Here is a 26545-nt window from a genome sequence, read left to right on the forward strand (position 1 = left end):
CTTGGTGGGGGGCGGGCCCTCTTTTTTTTTTTCTTTTTTTTTTTTGCGGTACGCGGGCCTCTCACTGCTGTGGCCTCTCCTGTTGCGGAGCACAGGCTCCGGACGCGTAGGCTCAGCGGCCATGGCTCACGGGCCCAGCCGCTCCGTGGCACGTGGGATCTTCCCGGACCGGGGCACGAATCCGTGTCCCCTGCATCGGCAGGCAGACTCTCAACCACTGCGCTACCAGGGAAGCCCGGTGGCGGGGGGGCGGGGGGCCCTCTTAGTGAGCTCTCCCTTTCGGGGCAGCTGCTGAGGGTCACAGGCGGTTGAGGAGTCCTGGGGAGTCAGAGGAGGGGAGGGGAGGGGAGGGAGAGCCAGGTGACTCCGCCCACCCACACACCCACGCCCACCTCTTTCGGCGGTCTACTTCGCTGGTCCCAAAACGTCCTCCCTTGTCAACATTTTATTAATAAGACAACGACAGATTATTATATAACTCTAGAAGACAAGCAGCATGGAATTCAGGAAGCCAAAGTACAAATTCCTAGAAATAAATGCTCCATAGACACAATGGGTTGCTTTTCTCAGAAATATGTTTAATATCAGGAAAGAGCTACAAGGCAATCAGTCAAAAGGATGATTGCCGGGCCCCGTGGGAAAGGACAGGGAGGCCCCCAAAGCGGTGCGGAAGTGCAGGACAGGGGCCAGGGGAGGAGCCGCAGGAGGGACATGAGCAGGCCGGCTGGCTGGCGGAGGGTTGGAGAGTTCGGAGCACGGGAGTCAGCACCCCCCGCTGCCGTGGGCCTCAGAGGTGGCGAGGAGTGCTCCTGGGCCATGGGCCGCCCCCTCCGCGGATCCTCAGAAAGTGCCTTTCAGTGAGAGCACATCTGCAAGGCAAGAGAGCACATGCTGGTTTTATTCGTCCTCAGGTATAAATGGTGTTAATCCCACCCCTTCCTGGGGGAGGCACAGCCTCATGGTGGTTTTTATCTAGACAAGCTCTGTTTCCTTTCTCTGATCATTCAACGAGCTCCATTCATCATAGGCTCCTCTATTTGGAGAGAGTTCCCTTCTTAGTCCTCTTGTCTGGCTTTCTGTCTGTATTTGGCTGTTTCTATGTAGGTGTGAAAACGAAGTCCCTCTGGTTGAACTTGTGGAGGAGAAAGGACAAGAGGGCACAAGACAGGGCCGTGAGGGAAACATTAGAGATAAACTTTCAAAGAAATATACTTGGGCAGTTGCTGTGTGGAGGTAATTCTCAATTTAAGAGGCAGAGCGAGAGGGGACTGGGGATCTGGGACCTGGAGGGTGGGTGTTCAGGCTCCCTGCAAATGAGGAATTTAAGCTGTAAGAAGGGGGCTCGCACGCACACACACACACACACACACACACACACCGTGCTAAGTCAGCACCCCAAGAGTGAGGGAGCTAGCCTCTGCTGTGTGCCTCCACGCCCCTCATCTCCCTGAGCTGCCACCCCTGAGATGTAGGCACCATCCTTCCCCTTGGGGAAAAATAAACTAAGATAAAAGGAATTAAGCTCAGAGAAGGTACTTAATTCTTCCCAGAATCACATCGTATTAGAAGAGTCAAAATCTGAATTAGATCCTCAAGCCTCCACAGCCGGGCCTTTCCCAGCCCTGAGTCTCCTTAGAGGCTGTGGTGGGGAGGCCCTGGCCACCTTAACTCATCAGATGCACCCAGTGACCCAGGGGCCATCCTGCCATCAGCCTCCATGAGCAAAGAAGCGGGCACCCCACGGTCACACAGGAAGAAGGGACGAGCCCTGTCAGGCTGGGACATCCGGGTGTGGGTTGTGATCTTGCCCTGTTGTCACAGTGCACAACCACCAGCGGCAGCACCGCTGGGTGTGCAGCACTGCTCGGTGACACTGGGCATGACTCCAGAACCCTGAGACTTCGTGTCTCGGGAGGATGCTCAACACTCCCGAGCTGCCTTCCAAAGCTACCCAAGCACATCATCGGGTCCACACAGAATCCCATGAACACACACGATGGATGGGCGCACAGCATTGATGAGCCAGGTCAGGAGAGGGCCTTCAGATGTAGCATCTCACTAAGACGACCAGACACGGGGGGCAGACATCAAACCCCTGTCCATTTCCCTCTGCTGGGGAGGCCGGCAGGTCAGCCGAGACCACGAGGCCAGCACTGGCACTGGGGTGGGCCTCGGCCAGCCCTTCCCTCATGGGGCTCGAGCGTGTGCAGAGCAGCCAGACCCTGTGGGCAGCAGGGACAGACAAGAAGAGCCGTCTGCACAGGGTGGGCTCAGAACTGACATGAGAAGGGAAACCAAATGCACGAAGTGAGGAGAAGGAAGGACCACATCCAGCCCCACACTATGTGACATGGTCTCAGAGAAAGGAAAGACCACGGGTCTCCAAGTGCAGGGTCAGAGCAGGGAAATCCTTGGCCCTCTGGGCACAGGCTGGCTCCCCGCCCCGGGGGTTTTGGCAGGCTCTCTGTTGAGAAGAGTGCCAAGCCCAGTGCAGGAAAGGGGAGGGCAAGCAAAGACACAGAAATGAAGAGAAGGGAGGTTGGGCCTGGAAGGCAGCTACAGAGCACAGAGGATGCCCAGAAGCAAGACCTTGAACGGAAACCAAGGATGCAGGCAAGTAAGCCACAAGGGTGGTGTCATGAACGCTGGGGGAAATTGTGTTGTTGAAGAGACATAAGGAAAAAAACTACTGGGAAGTAATATGAAGGTCTGGTAATGTAGAAACAAATAAGAAAGACTCTTTTCCTTCCAACAGCAGTGAGCACATAGAAAGGGGAATAGTGGGGTGAAGGGTGGGGAACCCCATGCACATCGAGGCCAAAACTGTGCAAGACACAGGATGGAGTGTAACACGTGGGGCACGGCCTACATGAAGACAAGCTAAAATGTTACCACAGGACATAACAAGGTCTGAATAAACGTCCCCAGATATAAAGACATACTAATATTAAATGTAAATTCTCTCCAAAGCAATAAATTAATTTGATTATAATTGTAATCCTAATGAGATCTTTTTGCACTGAGCAGTATGATGTTAGACTGCATAAGAAAGTTCAAAAATTGTGAAGAAATGTTTTTAAACAGAAAGAAAGTCTAGCAAGGGGCAACACCTCCTATGAGATCAGAAATATGATACCATCACCACAAAGATCAGAACCGTAGGTTATTGGTACACCAAAGAAAAATCCATCAGCGGACTTAAATAGGGCCCAGAAACAGAGCCAAAGAGATAAGGGAATTTAATAGATGATAAGGTGGAATTTCAACTCAGTGGGACATTCCAGTTTGGGCACCTGTATCTTATTACAGGTGAAAAAAAGACCCAAATATAAAAAGTAAAGTGAAATATTAAAAACTCATTAGTATAATCTCACAGTGAGGGAGATATTGTGTTACAAAATATTTCCAGCACATATAAAATGTGCAAAAAGTGCCCCAAAATTGATAAGAAAATGAAAAAGTACCCAATAGAAAAACAGGCAAGTGATGTAAAAGTGATTCATTAAAAAGGAAATGAAACCGGCCAACAAATATGTGTGAGAAGATGCCACCTTTCTGTAACACAAAAACCTCAAAGGAAAACAACAACAACATTGTTTTGACCATAAAACTAGTAAATTAACAACATTAAGACCCCGTGCTACAAATTTGTGAAGAAAGGACTGCGTTCAAAAATTGCTCGAGATGGTGTGAACTTGAGAAGCGACCCTGTAGCAGCCCCACATCGAAGAATCCTATGGAAATCAGATCTCCAGTGCAAGGGATAGAGACCCGTGTGACCTTGCAGCGTGGCTTTGTCCAGCAAAACAACAAAAATGGGAGGAGTTGACTAAATTGTCATGTAGCCATAATGACTTGCAACTATAAAAAAATGAGTTAGACCCAAAGCTACTGATCTGTTCCTAAGGAAGGCAAATTGTGGAGAAATGAGTGTAGTACCAATCCGTTTTTACAAACAGATGGGGAGTTCCTGTGTGTGTGTTTGTGTGTATGTGTGTGCTATATGTGTGTGGTGTGTGATATGTGGTGCATCTGTGTGTGTGTAGTGTGTGAATGCAAAAAAATGTGGTTACCTGTTACCTTACCTCAAGTAGGTGTGATTGGAACAGAGAGAAACTTTATCTTTTCTTTCTGTACTTCTATACTATTTGACATGTTACAATAAGCATCTATGTTTTAATCAAATTTTTAAAAGAAAAAAAGTTTAATAGAACAAGAAATTCGTCCATGTGGTCACATGCATCAGTAATTCATTCTTTTTTATCACTGAGTGGTATTTATACCAGGTACATACCAGAATTTGTTTATTTATTCATTGGTTGATTGATGGTTGAGTTGTTTCTAGCTTGGGTCTATCATGAATTATAATGCTATGAACACTGACCTACTATGGACATATGTTTTGCTGGGTTGTATGGTAAATTTATATTAACTTATTAAAAAAAACCTGCCCAACTGTTTTCCAAAGTGCATCCCTACCAGCAATGACACACAACAACATGGGGGCCCTCAGAGCATTGTGCTGAATGAAAGAAGGCAGACGCAGAAGACTTCATTTGGTATGAATCTATTTATGTGAAATTATAGAAAAGACAAAATTATAGGACCAGAAAGTGCTATGGTTGCCTGGGGCAGACTTGGGGATGGCTATTGACTACAAAAAGCATAAGGGAATTTGGAAGGGGAGATAAAAATGTTCTGTGTCTTCTTTGTGGTGGTAATTAAATGACTATACAATTGCCGACATTAATCAAACTGTACACTTAAAATGGATGGATTTTATTGATGTAAGTCAGACCTCAATGAATCAATGAAACATTTATAGTCACAGAAAAAACTTTTAATAAAATAAGAAACATAGCCTACACTTTGACCACCACTGCACACTAAGGTACATATCCCAGAGGAATGATGCACACGTTCCCTGGAAGACACGCACAAGAATATGCATAGCAGCTGTGTGGTATCACACTCCCTGGGTACCACTCATCAGTAAAAAAGAACAGACAACAGCAGGAATTAAGGTCAAAGAGAATATGATGAGGGAAAGGAAAAAGGCAGGCACAAGTACAGCCTGTATCCTCCCATTTATGAGAAGTTCAAGAACAGGGTGGGGTTTTACCAGCTTGGGAAGGCACAGAGGGCATTCTGGGGTCTGGTAATGTTCTAAGTCTTGATCTGGGTGTCAGCTATTCAGCGTGTGCACGTGTAAAATTCCAGTGAGTTTTACACTGAATATTTGTGCACTCTACTGGAGGTATGTTATACCTCAACAAATTCATTGTTAAATACAAAACAAGAATGAAAAGTCACAGAGGAAAACCAGCCAGCATGACTGGAATGTATTCTGCTCTGTCATTAGGACCCAATGTAGCTTTTGAAGCTAGAGAAAAAGGGGATGAAAATAGTTTTGGAACAGTAATATGATCTTATTTAAGGAGAAACTGGAGGAAGAAGTGATGCTGGGCAAATACTTAGGGGTCTAATGTGAAAGTGAGTCTCTGTGGTAAAGAATCCTGGGAAGAGCTGAGGTGGGATGGAAGGAAGGTAGGAACCCGAGAAGCATTTTCAAGAAGAGCACACACAATTTGAAGACACTGACTCTGAGGCTGGTGACGGGGTGATGTTATTGCCAAGGTAGGAAGATTGTAAAAGTAATAATAATAGCCCCAACTAACACTTTTGGAGTGTTTGCTAAGCGTCTGGCCATGTTCTATGATTTTGAGCATATTAATATTTTAATATGGTAGGATCATTATGATTCCCATTTTACAGGTGAAGAACCTAAGACCAGAGAGGTTAAGTGGCCTGTCTGAGGTCACACAGCTGGGAGGTGGCTGTGGGCAGTGGATCTAGTTTGTAGCATAAGCCCTGGATGCTGGAAGAAATTGGACGAATCCAGACTGGGGCACCTGGCATTAGAGTCACAACAAACACCTATCACCTACGAGGGGATCAAATGTAAACTCATATGCGAAAGGAATTTGAAATAAAAAAGCAAAACACTCTACAAGTATAAATGATCATTCCTGTTGAAGCCACAATGAGATGCCATGTCATACCTATCAGGATGACTATTGTTAAAATAAAATTTTAAACTAAGCCTAAAATAGTAAGTGTTGGCAAGGACGTGGAGAAACTGGAATACTTGTGCATTGCTGGCAGGAACGTAAAATGATGCTGCTGCTGTGGGAACTGGTATGAAGGTCACTCAAAAAATTAAACATATGATCCAGCAATTCCACTTCTGGGTATATATCAAAAAAATTATATACATATATATATAAAATATATATCTCCAAAAAAGCAGGGACTTGGGTATTTGTACACCCATGTTCATAGCAGCACTATTCACAATAGCCAAAAGGTGGTAGCAACCCGTGTCCATTGACCAGTTGAATGGATAAACCAAATGTGGAATATACATACAGTGGAATATTATTTGGCCTTAAAAAAGGAGGAAATTGACACATGCCACATGGATGAACTTTGAGGACATTCTGCTAAGTGAAATCAGCCAGTTATAGAAAGATAAATACTGTATGATTCCTCCTGTATGAGGTCCCTAGAGGAGTCAAATTCACAGAGACATAAAGTAGAATGGAGGTTGCCAGGGGCTGAGGGGAGCAAAGAATGGGAAGTGATTATCTAATGGGGACAGAATTCTAGTTTGGGAAGATGAAAATGTCCTAGAGATGGTTGATGGTGATGGCTGCACAACAATGGAATGTACTTAACGCCACTAAGCTGTACAGTTAAAAATGGTTAAATGGTTAAAATGGTAAATTTTATGTTTAGCCAAAATAAAAACAACAACAACAACAACAACAATCATTGCTGTCAGAGCCAGACACCAAGGGCCGTGTGTACAACCACAAGCACCCTGGCAGCAGCTGGGCATAAAAGTGTAGTGTGTCTCCCACCTACAGGCTGACCCACTGGGTCACAGGTGACTGACTGAGATTCATGGATTTTAATCTTGTCCTTCATTCTGGGTATAATTAAACCTTCAGTATTTCCTGTCAAGTGCATCATCATTTTTTAATACATTTTTATGCCCAGAATGACAGAATTCCTGCCTGAGTCTATAAATAAATTGAGCTAAGGCCCTTTCAAACCTAAATGATAACATGCTTCTCGTGGGACATCCTTCAGCACATCCTGTGCTCTGCAGCTATTAAAAGGCTTTGTGGGCGTCTGGCCACATGTCAGAAAGTGCTGCCTCAGATGTAAACAAACCACAGATAAGAAATAATGAATAACATATACTTAGGCACATACATTTCAGAGGATCAGGGTCTACTCTACTACACGCACTAATGTTGAATACGGATGGATGAGAAAGTTGTATTCAGATGAAAACAAGAATTTTGTCAAACATACAAAATGTTAACAGCTAATAACTGGGCATGAGATGATTCTCAATTCCCCAAGACATCGTTACTTGCTTGTGTCCTGGATTCAAGGAGTTGGATGGAGACTGCAAGGCAGACCCCATCCACCCCCAAGTGAGGTCTGTGCTCAGACTTGGCTCCCATCAAATGTGAAGGGCTGAGTTAATTTCCATTAAGACCCAGTGAATAGACTGGAGGGAGTGACCTGGAGATAATATATACATATAACATAAAATTAAAGTAATAATACGAACCTGATTACTTAGTATAACATTTAAGAAAAAAATGAAGGCACAAAACATTGCATAAAGTGTGATTGCAAAATTGTGAAAGATTAAGGGAAAACTTTCCCTTCCTTTTTTGTGTACTTTTCTTTATTTTCTAAAATTTCTCTGGTGGGCATGTACGTATGACTTTTATGATGAACTCAAATTCAGTTTTAAGGTGTGGAGGTTAGTGTAAAGCAGCAGTTTTAATCCAGGGGACACTGGGCAAATTCAGAAGATGGTTTGAGCCATTGCAACGTTGGGGAAGAGGGTATCTAGTAGGTAGAGCTCAGAGGGGCTTCTAAACATCCTGAAGTGCACAGAACAGTCCCCACAGCAAAGCATGATCTGGCCCCAAATGTCAATGATGTCGAGGCCGAGAAACCCTGGCGTAGAGCCTATTTTTTGTTTCCCATATGGGACCGCAGTGCCGGGACTCCCACTTCCCAGGCCACCAGCAGTGCAGGGGTGTGTGTGTGTGTGTGTGTGTGTGTGTGTGTGTGTGTGTGTGTGTGTGTGTGTGTGTGTGTGTGTGTGTGTGTTTTCCCAGGAGGAGCCCATGGGTGTGCTCTTTACACGAGAGAAAGATGTCCAAGGAAGGTAGGCTTGGTGTGAAAATCGCTGAAGTGGCTGCCCCCACTCTCCCAGTGCACATTCAGGGAGCACCCGGTGTGCAGGCTGCAGGGATGGCCTGACCCCACCTTCACCATCACCTGCCTGTCCTGCAGGTCTCAACAGGTCAAGGGGGAACAGGGGTGAGGACAGGCTGGGCCTCTGATGGTCACAGGCAGCAGGGAGCATTTGCTGGTACTTCAGATAATCCTCGAAGGGTCTGAAAACCAGAACCCCAGGATTTGCCGCCAGCTGCCTTCCCCAGGAAGAGAGGTCCTGGGTTCTGGACAGAGTGGAGGTGGACAAGGGGTCCAGCTGGTCCTGCTAAACTCAGTGCCTGAGAAAGTGAGGATTGTTTTGTTAAAATAGAAGAGAGCATAACAAGGAGTGACCAGGGCCTCACAAGAGTGTGGAAGAAACTGCATGATGCAGCTGGGAGCCAGTCGCCCCAGCCCTGCAAGGGGAGACTTCTGACACAGGTGCTCCCATCCCAGGTGACAAGCAGAGTTACAAGTTCCACAAAAGGGGGCGCTGCAGAGACCCTGGGTCCTGAGGCGGATGCCGCACAGCAAGGATACCAGCCAGGCCAGGTACCAGCAGGCAGGAGGAAGAGAAGGAGTTCATTCTTTTAAAAGAACACCAGCCACAAGCCATGTCCCTCAGAGGAGACAGAATGAGACTCACCATTCAACAATATGTCTCTCTCTGATATTTTAGGTATTAAAGTACATTAAACTAAATTACAGATTAGCTAATTGAATTTACTTTCCAGTGCTTAAAGGCTTTACTTCAAAAGGAGTTACAAGTTGCTAATCTGGAAATTATCCAACAAGTCTTCATTTTTCCAGGTTATAAGTAGAAAATTAAAATATGAAGAGAAAGGACACTATCCCACAATATTATATTCCAACAAAGGAAGCCAGGTCTTCTAAAACAAGTGCCTTCCATTTTGCTCAGCAGATGTAGCTGCACTAATTTTCATAGAAAAGGCCCAGGGGGCCAAAAGGAAGGAGAAATTTAATATCATTTTTTCCACTCAGAGTTTGTCATATTAATCACATCTTCTGAGCTGCCACTATTAGCAATTTGCTTTTTCTGATGCTTCATTTTTAGTCATTTCCCTAGATTCATGAAACTTTAAGATTTCAAAAAACTTTGATTGAGCACCTACTATGTGCTGGCCCAGGGCCTAGGTCTCTTCTAGGGATAGCCTGTTGCCTTTGTGGGCCATAAGAATACCTCCCTGAGAGCTCATCAAGGAAATTCAAACCCAACTTTCAAGATAACTTGGCTCAGTCCCCACTGCATTCAGACATTTTAGACTTTATTCTTTTTAAATAATAAACAATAAATACTGAAAGCTTTTAATGATGAGAAATGTTTATGATTCTAAAGGAGGAAAGATGAACATAAACTTTTATATACAGTCTGAACACTATTATATGAACAATGTATATGAAAAATACCCCATCACTCATCAAAGTTGACATCATCAATATGGAGACAAAGTGACACCATGTACCTTCTAATGTCATGAACTGAGAAGGACACAATTTCTATTGTTTACTGCCAGAAATACATAACTTGAAATGAATCATGGGAAAGCAACAGGAAAATTAAAAGTGACGGAAATTCTACAAAATAACTGACATGTACTCTTAATAAATGTCAATGTCAAGAAAGACAAAGAAAGGCTGGGGAACTGTTCCAGATTAAAAGACTCCAAAGAGACACAGCAACCAAATGCCATGTGCGAGCCTGGATGGAATCCTAGACTGGGCAAAAACAGCTATGGAGGACATTACCAGGAGAACTGATGAAATGAGGAGATGGGCTGTAGATTCGATAATAGTGTTCTATCAGTGTTATAGTTCCAGATTTGATCACTGTGCTCTGGATACGTAAGAAAATGCCATTGTCCTTAGGAAAGACACTCTTACGTAGTTAAGGTCTAAGAAGCACAATATCTCCAACTTATTCTGAAATGGTTCAGAAAAAAAAAATAGAGATTTGCAGGAATCCTTTGTCCTATTCTTACACCTTTTCTGTTAGTTTAAAATCACATAAAATGTTTTAAAATGCATAGAAAACATGAAGGAAATGCTACATTTAGCCAAACTGAAGATGCAACTGACTACAATATAGATCATATTTTATGTCCCAGAAATAAAGAAAAAATGCATATTGTATGTCCCACAACTAAAGAAAAAACTATGACACAATACTTCATCACTTAAAACTTTTCTTTTATACTTTGAGAGAACTTTTTTAGACTTGTTAATGCATAGATTTATATTTATCTATCTATCTATCTATCTATCACTCTTCTGTATATGTAAAAAGAAATAGGTAAGTGAAATAAATAGACTAAAATATTCCTCCAATCTCTTTGCATTGTGGTTTCAACACTTCTGAATCACATTCTGATTCAGTTGTTGGTATCTATGCATTTCTATGTAAAATCATCCTCTGAGCCATCAAGAATGTAGGTGAGACAGCAGTTTTTAAAAGAACACTCCATGACTATTTCGGTATTTTCTTAGAAGCCACTGAAGCCTATTATGCAAGAGTTAACCCTTGGCCTTTCCAAAAGGGCTTGGGGGAAGGATTTTGACCAACTCTGAAGACTCATGTTCCCTTAAATGGTTGGTGGACTGACCATTGAGGGTCAAAGTTGTCTACCTGAGCTGACATGAACAGCAATCAGATTGTCAGGTGCTCAGAAATAACAGCAAACATACAACTGTAGTCCACTGGGCAGGAATAGGTTAAGATACAACTGAATATAGTTGCATCCAGATTTCAGAGATGTTAAAATGTGAAAAGAGTGCATCTGAAAGTTGGAATGTGGTGCTGGGTTTGTGGGTAGGAGGTTACACTCCTTCTATACAGTCCAATTTTGTACCAATATGCACACATTAATTTCTTGGTGTCATTTTTATACCCAGAAAAAAAAAAGAATACATCTTGATCCACAGAATAGAGTTATTTTATGAAAATTTTATGCCTGATTGTTGTCTGTGCACTCCCTATGTTTCCCAAGGCACAAAATTCTCCACCTTCCAGTTCAGGTCTAAGAAGCTTCTCTGATGTAAAATGCATTAACTGACCCAATAATTATTAATCAAAGTCTGTGAAGTGTAAGGAAAATTCCGTCTCTGATGATGCTATCAAAGGTCTTAAAAGTTTAGAGGGTTCTTTTCCCTAGGGAATAGAAGGAAGCACAATGAATTGATTCTAAGAGGCACATTTTTTTCATATCTTAACATTTCTGAAACCTCTGTGGGCCAGGCAGCAGTCATTATGTAGTTACCATTTCCTGCATATACACATCACAATTTGCAGAATGAGTATCATTAGTTTGAAAAACAATTTCAGAGACAATAGTGGAAAGACAGGTTTCTTGAGATATTTTATATAAGGTGAAATTCACTCTTTTAGATGTTCAGTTCTATGAGTTTTGAAAGGTATGTACCGTCATGTAACCACCACAAAATCAAAAGATAGAATATTTCCATTATCCCTGAAAGGTTTCCCCGTGCCGTTTCTGTGGTCAATCCTCTCCCCCCGACCTCCAGACCTTGGCCACTGGTGATCTGATCTCCACCTCTAGCTTTACCTTTTCCAGAATGTCATATAAATGGAATCATATAGCATGCAGCCTTTTGTGTCTGGCTTCTTTCACTCAGCACAGTGCTTTTGAGATTTATCTATATTCTTGCATGTATAAAGATTTTGTTGAACAGACCATTAGTAAGATAGAATCACTAATCAAAAACTTCCCGGGCTTCCCTGGTGGCGCAGTGGTTGAGAGTCCGCCTGCCGATGCAGGGGACACGGGTTCGCGCCCCGGTCCGGGAAGATCCCACATGCCACTGAGTGGCTGGGCCCGTGAGCCATGGCCGCTGAGCCTGCTCGTCCGGAGCCTGTGCTCCGCAACAGGAGAGGCCACAATGGTGAGAGGCCCATGTACCGCAAAAAAAAAAAACAAAAACAAAAAAACAAAACAAAACCAAAAAAAACTTCCCAACACAGAAAACCCCAGGACCAGATGGCTTCACTGGTGAATTCTACAAAAGTATAGGCCAATATCCCTGATGAACATAGATGCAAAAATCCTCAATAAAATATTAGCAAACTAAATTCAACAACCATTAAAGCATACCCCATGATCCAGTGGGATTTATTCCAGAGATGTAAGGATGGTTCAACATCTGCAAATCAATAAATGTGATACACCACATTAACAAAAGGAATGGTAAAAATTATAATGATCATATCAGTATATGCAGAAAAAGCATTTGACAAAATTCAATATCCAATCATGATAAAAACTCTCAACAAACTGTGTATAGAGGGAACATACCTCAACATAATAAAGGACATATGTAACAAACCCACAGCCAACATCATCTCAATGGTGAAAGCCTGAAAGCTGCTCCAAGATCAGGAAAAAGACAAGGATGCTCATTCTTACCACTTGTATACCACACAGTACTGGAAGTTCTAACCGGAGCAATTAGGCAAGAAAAATATATGAAAGGCATCCAAACTGGAAAGAAAGAAGTAAAACCGTCTCTATTTGCAAATGACATATTATGTATAGAAAACCCTAAAGACTCCACCAAAAAAAACTGTTAGAACTAGTAAACAAATTCAGTAAAGTTGTAGGAAACAAAATCAATACACAAAAATCATTTGTGTTTCTACACACTAACAATGAACTATCAGAAAGAAATTAAGAAAACAATCCCATTTAAAATTACATCAAAAAGAATAAAACACTTATGAATAAATTTAACCAAGAAGGTGAAAGATCTGTACACTGAAAACTGTAAGACACTGATGAAAGAAATTGAAGAGGGTACAAATAAATGGAAAGATATTCCATGCTCATGGATTGACAGAATTAATACGGTTAAAATATCCATACCATATACAGCAATATACAGATTCAGTGCACTCCCTATCAAAATTCCAATAGCATTTCTCACAGAAATGGGCATGACACAACCAAAAAATAAAAATAAATAAATAATTTTTTTAAAAAAACAAAACAAACCTTTCACAGAGAAAACTCTAGGGGCACATGGTTCCATTGGTGAATTCTACCAAACATTTAAAGAAGAAATAACACCAATTTTTCACAGTCTCTTCCAGAAAATAAGAGGGAACAATTCCCAGTTCATTTTTTGAGGCCAACATTGCCCTGATACCAAAATCAGACAAAGGCATTATAAAACAAAAACAAAAACAAAATAACTTGTGAACTTACATACAAAACCCTGACAACATAGTAGCAAATTGAGTCTAGCAATATATCAAAAAGATAATAATACATCGTAAACTTGAGGGGTTATCCATGGCTTGAGAGGTTGGTTCAACATTAAAAAAATCAATCGATGTAATTACTCATATCAGCAGACTAAGAAAGAAAAACTATATGAAAATGTCAATAGATGCAGAAAAGCCTTTGATAAAATTCAACACACATTCATGATAAAAACTCTCAGCACACTACCAATAGAAGGAAACTTCCTTAATCTGGTAACAAGACATCCACAAAAACCCTATAGCCTATATTACAGTTAATGGTGGAAAACTAAATACTTTCCCTCTAATATCAGGAACAAGGCAGGAATGTCTACTTTCACAACTCATTTAACATTGTACTAGAGATCTTAGTCTGTGCAGTAAGACAAGAAAAAAAGAAAAGTAAAAGCCATACAAATTAGATAGGAAAAAATAAAACTGCCTTTATTTGTAGATGACATAATCATCTATATAGAAACTCCTGAAGACTCTACATAAAAGCTACTAGAACTAATAAGTGAGTTTAGCAAACTGTGGGAAGGTTTTTTTATTGTTTGGTTTTGCTTTTTAATTAATTAATTTATTTTTATTTTTTGGCCACGTCACATGGCATGTGGGATTTTAGTTCCTCGACCAGGGATCAAACCCATGCCACTTGCACTGGAAGTGCAGAGTCTTAACCACTGGCCTACCAGGGAAGTTCCCTGTTTGTTGTTTTTACCATGAATTTAATTTCTTTAATAGATACAGACCTATTATGTTTACCTATTTTTTCTTTAAGCCACTTTGGTAGTTGTAACTTTAAGGGAATTTGTCCATTTTATCTAAGTTATTCAATTTGTTGATATAAAATTGTTGATAATATTCCCTTCTTATTCTAGCAGTGTCTGTAGTATCTGTAGTAATGTGTCCTTGCTGTTACCTGTAATCTGAATTTTCTCTCTCTTTCCTTGACCAGTCTAAGTAGTAGTTTATCAATTTTAGTGCTTTTTAAAAAACACTTTTCAGGTTCAAATATCTTTTCTATTCTTTTTCTGATTCCAATTTTATTGATTTCTAATGCTCTTGAAATAGCCTAAAGGACAATAAAGCCTAGAAAAAAAACATAGATAGCAAGATTCTAAGTCAAAAAAAAAGAAGATTCACTATATTCAGACTCTGAAATAGAAGAAATTTTTAGGAATACCTTTTTCATTTACTTATATTTTCCTTCTAACAAACGTAGAAGTATTATAATGATATAAATCTGTGTCTGCAAAATTCCAAAATAGCTTTTTCAATTTATGTAAATTGAATCTAAGTGACGTGAAAGCATTGTGTCATATTTTAATAGGCAGTGCTTTCTTTTTTATTTTTTAGTGGTTATAAAAAATGAAGTGTTTTGTATAGGAGATGGTATTTTAGAGTAGATGAAATATAGCCTGTGTCTTTAAAAGTCTAATACAATGTGCAAGAACGTAAAAAGCCTGTAGAGCAATTCAGACAAAGTGGTCTTATAGCTCAAGGCAAAAGCAAATACTTCTTGTGGCTGAATCTTTGCCCTTGAGGTGTGACAGTGGACCAGGAGAATGGGGCAGTGTGTAGGTCAGTGTGGTTGTGCAAAGGAGGCATAATGGAGAGTTATAAGAAATATATTTGGAAAGTTATGCTGGGGCAGGTCAAATAGAACATTGAATAACATTAAAATATTTTTCATTGTATTCTGCAGGTAGTGGATAAAACAATGAAACTTAACAGGAAGTAATATGTTTCAGGCACATTCAGGATTAGCAAGTAGAAAGAGAATTGAAGGAGAGAGAGAGACTAGAAGAAAGGAGAGAAATTATTCAGGAGGCTTCCAAGGGAGAATCAACAGCATTGGTAATTGAACAGGGAGGAGAGATGATATAAGACTGACTCCCTGGTTTCTACTTCGGGAGAATGCGTGGGTTGTAGTTATGACAAGCATTCAAGGAGACGTGAGCTGGGCCTAACTATGGTAATAGAGGTGAGAATGGACGGATGTAAACAGAACAGAGAGGCAGAGATAGGTTGCTTAGGACTTGGCGACTGACCGAGCATCTCCAAGAAGACACAGGTCCAGTCAGCTGCTAAAAATACAGGGATGGACTTAAGAGAAGATCCAGAGGTACAGATACAGATTTGTGGCTTATATACCTAGAAGTGGTATTTAAAGCAATGAGATTACCAACAACGAGAGGATATAATAAAAATGAAAATATCAGTATTAGTTAACATGCCTTGAGCCCTTCCGGGTACTAGACAGCATGTTAAGTGCTTTTCAGATATTAACACAATTTCTTCTCAACCCAATGAAGAAGGTACCATTATGATTCCCATTTTAAAGATGGGGAAAGTGAGACACAGAGAACTTAAGTTATTTGCACAAGATCACACAGCTGAAATGTTGTTCAGCCTAGTAGAAGCCCGGATAATCTGACTCCAAAACCTGCAACACTAGCTGCCCTCGGCAAGGGCAAAGGGTTCCTTATGGAATGATATATTTGGGGTAAGTGAACTCAGAGAAGGAGTCAGAAAAGGAGCAATCAGAGGGGTACATTCTGACACAAATGTGCTTCTGGCATGAGGATTATAAATATACACCATACCAGATGGTCCTCAAGGAGAGTATGGAATGAACGCCACATATTCATCTTATGGATTCTATTTAAACCATTCTAAGCCACCAAGCCATGTATGCTCTCCATTTTTAAAATTTTTGGATGAGTGGGATCACTTGGAAAAATAATAAATGGACCTATTTTCAAACTGTGGCTTCATAGATGGTAGTTGCAAATGGTTCAGAAGTTAAAAATAGAACTCTGGAACGTTGCTTCTCAAAGTGTGGTACCTGATCTGGCAGCATCAAGCACCCCCTGAAAACTCGACAGAAATGGAAATTCTCAGCTCCCACCCTAGTCCTACTGATGAAAAACTCTGGGGGTGGGGCCCAGCCATCTGGTGTAACAAGGTCTCCAGGTGATTTTGATTTATGTCCAAGTTTGAGAACCACTGCTCTAGAAAATGAGATGATATGTGTATGTGTGTTAAATCTTTGGGGACCCTGTCCCAGGTCAGACATATCTGTGTGGCCCCTCTATGTCCAGCCTGCTGGATTCTTCAAGAAATCCATAGTACAGTGGAGCCCAGGTTAGGTGAGAATTCCTTTTCATGTGGTGTAATATGGTAGAGAAGAGACAAAGATTTTCTGTTCTTATTGCCATCATCCAGAGATATTAGCAGGCCACCTTGGGGATCACCCAAGGCCTCGCCCCAACCCAGTGCAACAGAATCTCCACGGCAGGGCATCATGGTAATTGACAAGTTTCCTGTTTCCTCTACCTTCACGTAAAGAGCGACATGTCTTTACCAACCAAAGGTTTCACCAGGAGACACAGCCAGCTGCTAAAGAAGTAAAAAAATAACCAAACAAACAAATAAATCTTGAGGCTTTGCACATGAGGCTCTGCAAAGTCCTCAACTTGCTCAGCTTAAACTCTTAGACACTGTATCTAACCCCTTTCTCTGTATTTCAATGACAACATTTCAATGAACTTATCCTAGCCACTTGCCCTTCCTAGCCACACATCCTATGAGATCCTGGCTCATCTGTACAGTCAACTGGAGATCCAAGCCCATGCCAGGCCCTGAGCTGCCAGTCCATGCATGCCCAGTTGACCTTGACACACCCAGCCAGCAGACTGTCAGTAGAAAGATATCTCCACCCAGGTTCATAGGAACAGGTCCCATGGTTGGAAGTTTTCATGCCCTTGGGCACTATGCCCTCACTGGGAGAGACAGCTACATAACTTGCCCCTGATCTCCATAACCAGCTTGCCAGAAAATTATGATGATGGGGTCATCCTGACAAAGTGTTAACCAGTGTTTGAAATGAAAGGAGAAACAAGGAAGTAGAATAATGTCTGTATTTTCTAGTTTGGGAAAAAGATAAGAATCGGTTTATTCCAATGGTCAAGGCGAGAAAAGGAATACGACTCGCCCAGAACCTCTGGGAGAGAAAGATGGCACCTTGTCCTTTCCACCCAGCCCCCTCCACCTTACCCAGCCCACCCCGTCTCACCCCACTCCTACGCAGCCTTTCCCATTTCGCAGCCCCTCACCCAGCCCACCCTTCCTCATCTCATCTATCCTCTCACCCCCCAGTCACCCGCTTCCCACTTCCCCTCTCCCCGTTCTAACCCACCCTACTCACTTTGAGCTAGTTAAGGTGGCAAGGGCCTCATCCTTTCTACAAACTTTTCATATGAAAAGTTTTTAAGGACACATTTATTATATTTCTTTCCGTTATTTAGTGAAATTCAATGAAGTGCTGCTGAAGCACAGGACAAACATTCCCAGGATGAATAAAGCAAGTAGAATAGGAGTAGCACAGTCTTTGCAGAGCCCACTCTGCCCCCCAACTGACCATTTTCCTTATGTATATTTGCCCCATTCATCCCAACTGGACTGCAAGTGCCTCATTTTCTTTGTGCCCTGCTCAAGACCATCATGTCACTGTGGTCAGGAAAGGAGTTTTATAATTAACATCGAATTTCCTTCTTCCAAGTGTGCCCCCCGGCCCAGTGTGTCTGGTGTTTGCCAGCACTTGTGGCTTCCTGAAGGATGCAACCCTCTTGATCAAGCAGCAACAGGAGACTCTTGATTCTAGATTCCGACTTGCTCTGGTTCCAATCTCGAGTTTGCCACTTCCTGGCTCTGTGATCTTAGACAGTTTTTCTAAACTTTCTGATCCTCAGCTTCCTCATCTCCAAAATGCACACAACCCGCCTCCCAGGGATCCTGAGAGAAGACCCCACACGCTCTCACCACTATCTGAAATTATTACGCCAAACGACATGAAATGGCTGACATTTGATGACTTTCAACTACAAAAGCGATAAGTTCATGTGGTTCACCTTAACACCCTTCTTTTGTATATGTCTGTGTGCTTATTTTCTCTCTCTGCTGTAGAAGGTTTGCTCTTATTTAGTGCTCTCTTCCTAATATCTAAACAGTGACTAGACATGGTACGTGATCAATAAAAATTTGTTGAATGAATGAATAACATGCTTAGAGCAATACAGTAAGTATTCAATACTAGTGCTATTATTATTAGCAGCAGCAGCAATTGGCAAAGCAGGAAGATAGAATGAAATACTAGATAATATTGGCTCAAGTGAAAATTAATGCCACATTACCAAATATTTTATCCTTTTCAGTAACTTCAGTTTGTTGCATCAAACCAAAGTTTCTTTTCAGCTAGAAAAGCTACCCTGAATTGAATTGATTGATATTGATAATTAGAGTAATATCAATCTGCAGTTGATATTATCATATACAGAAATTTGGAAAGAGTGAACGGCAAAATTAAATCCATGGTAAAAACCGTATCCAGATTTGCTGAATACCTACTGTGTGCCAGGTGCAGCCCCATGTAGGTCTCATTTCTAAGACTCTCAACAAGCCTGCTTATGTGGGTTCCATCCCTGTTCCATGAGCAAGAAACCAATGCTGAGAGGTAATGAGAAGCTGGAATGCACCTCTCTGGTGAGAGGTAATTCTGGTCCAGTATGCAAGGATCCCTTTACTCACCTGCTAGGTGAGGAACCCCAACCATGTAAATACAGCTCTGCTATGTGGGTCAGCAGACTGCTGTCCAAAGATCAGGCTGGGACAGTTGCTCAGAGAGGAGGTCCCAAGAGAAAACTCCAATTCAGAGAGACAGGTCCAGGAGCTGAGTGATTGGAGCCTCAAGCCTTCAGCCAGAGCTGTCATCTCACAGCCCCCAGCCTACTCTAGGTTCCAGGGATGTCTGCATAAGCATGGCCACGCTGCCTCCAGGGCCAGGGTCTGGCCTCTGCTGCTCTGATAGAGGCTTTGCCAGCACCCTCAGCCCACTCCCACCCTCTGCTCCCTACCACACCCTCCCTAGTACGCTCCCCACACCAAGTCTCAGGGTCTGCTCAGAGGACAGATTAAGGCACATACATGTACGTGTGGGTCTGGTCAAGGGAATGGCCTTGAGACCTTTCCTGTACATAGCCTGTGCCAGGTGTTTCCAGAAGTAATGTCTCATTTAATCCTCACAAAGCATGTGAATGCCTCAACATGTATTAGCATGAAGAGACAGAACATGAAATTGAGGCCTATCGGAAAGCAGACACCAGTGTCCCTTTGCCCCAGGGCCCAGATGTCCTAAGGCAGCCGGGCTCGGGGCAGGACCTCAGATGGGTGCAGACAGTTCCCTGTGTTCCTTCATGGCATCCGACTCAGGCCCCACCCTTTGTCAGGCATTAGAATTACTGCACAGAGGCAGACAGGCAGAACCCCTTGTGGGGCCCAAGTGGAAGCAACTGCCTCAGTTTTATGCTTCCTTCTGGTCTGCCATGTGGTCGGGGGAGAAATTCACCAGGGGTTAAATGCTCCCTTCCCCAGGAAGTCCTTCCAGACTTGTCCAGGCCCCAGGGACCTTCTTCCATGTTTCTGAGGTACTTTTCCCATGCTTCCTGCTGCCTGTCCCACTGCCTTGTGACTCTGGACCTCTTTCCCCGGTCGTGGTTTCTTGGGCACCTGTGATCCATGCACCCCTGTCTAGCACATTCTCGCACGCAAATGATGACGAAGGAGGCACAGGGGCACACAACTATTCTGGTTGGTGTTAAGCCCTGAGTAACGATGTAGAAGTAAAGCGGAAGGACTCAGCCTGCTTCATCCAAAGCCCGGATGCGTTTGCACGCAGGCAAGCTGGTGTTTTCAAAAAGAATTCTAAACTGAGAAAACACTAACTCCCCCCCTTGCCAGGCCTCGTCCCCCTGGGGGTGGAAGGCTTCGAGAGACTCAGTCTGAAAAACGTGTTCTGAAAAAGTAAATTTAGAACGAGCCAGTAAGGCTAAAATCACAAGTTAACCAACCTGCACTAGTCGAGTACAGAGGGACGGGTGTGCAGGCTGTTCACACCTGCCGCTCTCCTTTCTAATTCTGAGAGTCAACCAGCCTCAGGGAAGACTTTTACAGAGTTGCTCCTTTTCCTGGCATGTTGAACTTAAATCAACATTACAGGTGTTTATTTTGTAGTGAAAAAGGAATTCTCCAATATTATGACCAAGGAGTCTAATTGGAGAGATCAGATCCGTGGAGCACCAAGGCACCTAAGCAAAAGTCAGCCTTGTTTTCCATGTCACCTGCCAGGTGTCAAGCACACATCTTAACATCACTGATACGATGGGTTTACAAAAAAGGGACTTCCAAATTCTTCCTGTCAGCCTGCAAAGTGAGAAAGCTACAGAGCCAAAGTCCTGCCGGTTTGGTGCAGCATGTGGAGTCCGTGTCACAGTCCAAGAGGGAACGATCACCCCAAACCTGAAAAGAAGATGTTCAGAGCCCCCACCCCCACCCTTCCTGGGTGTTTCCACCTTTCTACTGTTCAGGGTAGTGCAACCAGACCCCGTGTCATTCCCTGGACTGTGTGCAGTTCTCCCAGAGGCAGAGGTGTCCAACGCCTTACCTGCCCTTCGTCCTCTGCATCCATCTTCTGCCCCCACAGCTCCTCACAGGTGAATGCTGCCCTGAGGATGGGAAAGCCTCCACAAACAACACAAATATCTTGTTAGTAAATATGGCCTTTTCCCAAACCACACCCTGTGCACTGCTCTGATCCCCATGAACTGGTGATGAAATGGCCACACGACACAAATGTTTGAAGCGAGATGGTGAAGGGCTGCAGTGGATACGGTGTGGGGGGAGGGGGCCAGGGCACCTGGCCCGCAGCCTGGTTGGCCCCTCTCTTGCAGGAAGTCCAACGAAGGCGCACGGTGCCGGGGGGCCTTCAAGTACACGAGGGGAAATGCACTGCAGCTGGGATGGATGCACACGGATGAGGATGTGCGGGGACTGGATGGAGCTGAAGGACTGCATGGTGAAAGGTTTTACCTTGGCCTTTTTCTCTTCTTTTTGAGAGCACTGAGCCAGAAGTGACTGGAGGAGTGAGTGTTACCAAGCCTGCCAGGTCGACTCGGGGAAGGGAGGGTGGACAGAGTGAAGACGCTGCACCGAGGCCATCTGACTTGCCTTCCTTCAGGCTGAGGATGGACCCCTCCATGCACCCGACTGGCGAGAAATGCCCCTGCAAGCCAGGCCGCCATTCTCACTGTAGCAGGAGCATCCGTGATTCTGAACACCTCGTCTCTGGGCTCCCTTCTCCCCTCCGCCTCCAGACAGTGCCGGCTATTTTGTTCAAACTCACGCCCCTGCAGCTATCACAGTGTCCAGCACTGTCAGACCAATTCCACGTGGTCACACATCTACCTTCTAACCAAAGTCCCCTCATGAAACATCAGACAGAGAAGATCCAGTGTCACAGAGTTCAGTCCCACTCACCAGCTCACGGCTGATTCTGTGTCCATTACACTCTGCCTCCTCCGGCTGTGGTAACATGAGAAGGTCGTGGCCAGGTGACTCTGAACTTCAATACATGTGCTAGCATCCACGATAAAAGTCTCCAGAGACCCCATCAATAGGTTGAATAAGAACAGAAGGAAATACTTTCCCCAAAGAAGAATGTTCTCCTTTTACAAATTTTGAGTTTGGTTTCAAACCAAAAGGAGTTTATGCATGCTCCTGGGGGATTTTTGAAAAGCCCCAATTCCAAAGTAGAACCCCCCAGTGTGTGGATGCAAAGCGGAATGCTAGGGAGTGGTCACATCCACGGGCAGTGCTGGCCAAGGTCTGGGCCAAACCAGTATCTTCAGGGCCCACTGAAAATATGACAACTTTAAAATGAGGGAAACGAAAACCGTTAACTTGATCCAACTGTTTACTCTCTACAATTTGGAAAAGCAGGTTTGTCATGGGCCCTGGACAACATTTTATTAATAGAAGCTCACCCAGGAAGTATAGCAAAACCACGCACACTGAGCCCACATGTCTACGTGGGCCTGAGTGGAAAGCAAACTCAGCAGTTATCGGATGAGTCCAAGCAGTGCAGGAGAACAACTGGGGTCATTTAGAACCAAAAATACACATCAGATGTTCACACTTACTGTTGGAGAAGGACCACCTTGCTGAGTGCTCTGGGTTTAACTGCGTATATATTTATAGCCTTCCATGCCCTAAAAACGGCTTAAGGTGATTTCCCATAATAGATAAAATTTAACACGATAAATCAAATAAAGATTAGCAGATGGGATGGGGGAAAGAAAGTAAGGCCGTGTTATTCCCATGACCACAGCACATGGGAGCTTCCTGTCGCCCTGCAGGGCGGCCCAACAGGCTGCTCTCCAAGTGTCAGACCGAGAGCTCGATCTCCCCGGAGTGGGCCCCATCTGATGAGGCACATCACGCTCTGATGGGAAGTACAATAACTCAGTTCAACCCCTCCCCCAAGGCAAGGTGAGAGAAGTCACAGGAGAGGATGTCGCAGGAGAGGACGTCTCAGGGAGACGTAGGTTGTGGTTCCCATGGGCAGAGTGGCCAGTCGCCGGAGCAGTGGCTGTCAGCATTGTACCACAGTCACCTCGTGTGGAGACCCAGTGGCTTAACTCAGATGAAAGCCGAGGTCTCTGACTGACCTCTGACTGGGGACCTGGGTCCTCCCTGCTTGGGACCCCCACCTACCCCAGGGTGACACCAAGCTAAGAACCTCCCCCAAGGCCCTCAGGGGCTGCACAGCACGGTGTGAAATCTACGCGGGAAGAACAGTCCCTTGTGGGTTTCAAGGACTGTGACGTGCTCCTGTTGTGGGAGCAGGGAGCACAGGGCAGTTGCCACAAGCTCTAGAGTGGCCCACCTTCAGCAGCGGGATTCCTGTATGGCCTTAACAGTGCCTTGTCATAAGGGAGTAGGGAGTCTTCCCGGACAGAGGACACATTGAGGGGAAGGAGCTCAAGAGATTCGCCCTCTGTGAGGCCATGCCGGGTGTGTGACCAGGGGCACATTGGGAAGCTAGTTTTTCTACAGGAGATATTTCTTCTTCTGGTGTGCATCTGTCCCCTGGGCAGACTTTCACAAATACTGAATCTCTCAACTCCTCCATGTACCCCACCAGCAGGCTGACCCGGGGAAGCAGTGGCTGTCGAGGCCACGATCTATATGCCCTCAAATGCCCCCATGCTTGCCAACACTCACTTCTTTGGACACTGGGGTCTTGTGTCCCAGTACGTGTTGAATACAAGCTCAGGCAACAGGACGGAGCAAACACTTAAACAAGGCTGCCCTTTTGCCAGGGCCTGTCCTGTGGGCATCAGATATAGAAATTGTTCTATTTCCCACAACAACCATTGGGGTAGAAATTAGCAGAGCTGGGCTCCACATACAGGCCATCGCCTCCACACGGCGGGCACTGATTACTGTGAACGAGTCACCAAGAGCCTCTGCCCAGAGCGCTAGGAGGGCAAGGCCATTAACAGTCACCAACAATGGCAGCTCCCGGGTAGTTTTTAAAGTGACCTATTAGTAAGAGATCAGTAATCCAATGCTGATGTGATTGCAAGCACCACAATCAATCTGAACCCCGACTCAGGAACAGCATAAAACTAAACTGACCCCAACAAAAGGACATCTGGTTTGGCTGTCAGAGCCTCTAAAAGACACACCCAAACCTTGAAATAGCGGAACAGACGAGTAGGGATTGGTTGTTTCCTTATAAAAGCTATATATATATATATATATATATGTATTTTTATGAAAGGCATGGCTAAGAAGCTTTGGAAACAGGTTTTACTAAGGCCTAATATAACAATTACATTAGATTTCCCTAAAACCTTTCAAGAATGACTTTAGTATATAAAGTAAACCTCGGTGGTAGAGTTTAATCATAGGGTGTTTAACACTCAGCTACCACGTAGGCTTTAAAATATGCCACGTCTACAGGACATCATTGGGCGTTCCTGTCCTGGGTGCAAAGGCTTCTTTCTGATGCTGACTTGTCAAATTGTTTCCTACAAGTTGTCTCTGGCTATTACTAAAATAAGAAACATGTCACACGATAAAAATGAGGCAAACAATAGAAAGCATCATAAAGAAAAGCAAACATAGTTTTAAAAATCTAATAAACCCAAAAGAATGTATATATATATATATGTATAACTGATTCACTTTGCTGTACAGCAGAAATTAACACAACATTGTAAATCAACTATACTTCAATTAAGATAAATAAATTGATTTTTTCTTAAAAGTCTAATAAACCCAAAGCAATTATGGTATAACCAGAATGCAGCACCAAGTTTTCTGAGTCAAAGAATGGTACTCCACTTGGCCCATTACATTGCTGTACCTTTGCTGAAATCTAAATGGAATGGGATTGGATATCTGTTCCATGGCTTTCTTCTACCACTACTATAGGTGGTCTCAAATAGTGCTGAGACCTTCATCCAAGGGCACACTGGGCATGCTCACTGGTCCCCACCCACCTCCACTCCTGAGGAGCCCGACTTGCTCTGCGCCCCTCGCAGGCCCCTCAGTCATTTGCATGTGCATCTTTCTGCCCCCAAACCAGGAGGTCTTGCAAAGCAGGACAGCCCAAGTTGGCCAGCATATGCTGCATGTGCACAGCCACAGTAAACACTTGATAAATACATCAGAAGAATTAAAATGACATAAAATCATCTCAGAAGTTCTAATATCTATAAAGTGAATTCAGTAGAAATGGTCGACAATTGTCTTTTAAAAAAATGCACCATACACAACACTGTAAATCAAATATACTTCAATTTTTTGTAAGTTTAAAAAAAAAAACACTGCCACCACCCACAAGAAGGTGACCAGTGTCACAGGTTCCAGTATCCCCAGGCCCACGGGCAAGCACTCTGCCCACCCCGCACGGCACGTGCATTTTTCATGGCTGGGATGAATGAATGATTGATTAAACATTCAAACTTTTCTTTTAAATGCTCTCACTTCAAAATACCATTCTTTGCCTTGGCAATTTCCATAAACCATTTTGTACAAATATGTAGAGATGGATTATTCCCTTGGTATAGATTACTACTGTCGGTGTGCTCCCAATACGTGTGTCTTGAGTTGCTTTAGAGAGAAGGGGAACTTCAACCCTTTGAACACGAATTTCTTCAATGAGCAAGAAGAGGTTTCATTGTTGTGCTTAAAGCATAGAATTGAGGCAATGTACACTACTGAGTAGCTAATTACTACCAATAATTGCTTTCTAAAGCTCAATCTTTACTTTTTGGCTTGCTAATCCAAAGATATCCAATAGAGAGATTTGAATGAAATAAAAATGAGGCATTTTCTGATATCACTATTTAGATTAAACAATTCCACGACTGCCAAAGCAATATAAGCTCATTGCCCTCAGAAATGTAGCTATTTCACAGACTCAGTCCTAGCTTTCCGGTTCTCTTCTTCAAGATGACTTGAAATTGGCATTTTTCTAAAGGTACACGTTCTACTAGACTATGAATTTTTTAAAAACAATGGTCAAAAACAGAACTGACCCTCAAGAAGTTTAAAATCTAGTTGATGTTGGAGAATATATAAACCTGTTCAAAACCACTGACACCTTAAAATAATTGGTCAGCTTTCTAAATTATTACTCCCATTAAGATTTCTACTTCCAATTCTATGCATTTTATTCCCTATGTATACTGTTGGAAATTCTCTCTGACATCTTGATTTTCTTTTTAAAAAGAAATAACACAGTTCAGTAGATTTTAAAATATCAATCTGGTCTTAGAGTTTCATTTATTAAAGAAAAAAACATAAACGCTCCAGCTGAATTATAAAAAGAGCTTAGAAGTGGAGAGTGTCCTTCAGGGGGCTTGTATTAAGACACACATGTCACAAACATGGATGAACACTAAAGAGACTTGAAACAGTGGGTGCTGACTCCCTGTCGCCAGTCACCAGCACTCAAGGGGCAGACTTCCCCTCTGGAAATTTCTAGTTGTTAACCTCAGAAAGCATTCCTTTCCAAAGTAAAATCACAGGAGTCCATTTTCAAGAGGG

At 43.3% G+C, this 26545-nt stretch overlaps 1 protein-coding gene and 1 long non-coding RNA gene across 6 annotated transcripts in view; both read right to left on the bottom strand.

The window, feature by feature from the left end:
* The window catches only part of SHC3 (SHC adaptor protein 3), a 150356-nt gene that overhangs the window by 79331 nt on the left and 44480 nt on the right, over positions 1-26545 (bottom strand). The gene's annotated exons all lie outside the window — the stretch shown is intronic.
* On the bottom strand, positions 572-26541 carry LOC138842730 (uncharacterized). The gene is made up of 3 exons (XR_011377554.1): positions 21515-26541; positions 21090-21166; positions 572-869 (listed from the first exon to the last, which is right to left on the bottom strand). It is a non-coding gene; the product is annotated as an uncharacterized lncRNA (long non-coding RNA).

Source organism: Globicephala melas, chromosome 6 (genome assembly GCF_963455315.2).
Source record: "Globicephala melas chromosome 6, mGloMel1.2, whole genome shotgun sequence".
Lineage (NCBI taxonomy): Eukaryota > Metazoa > Chordata > Mammalia > Artiodactyla > Delphinidae > Globicephala > Globicephala melas.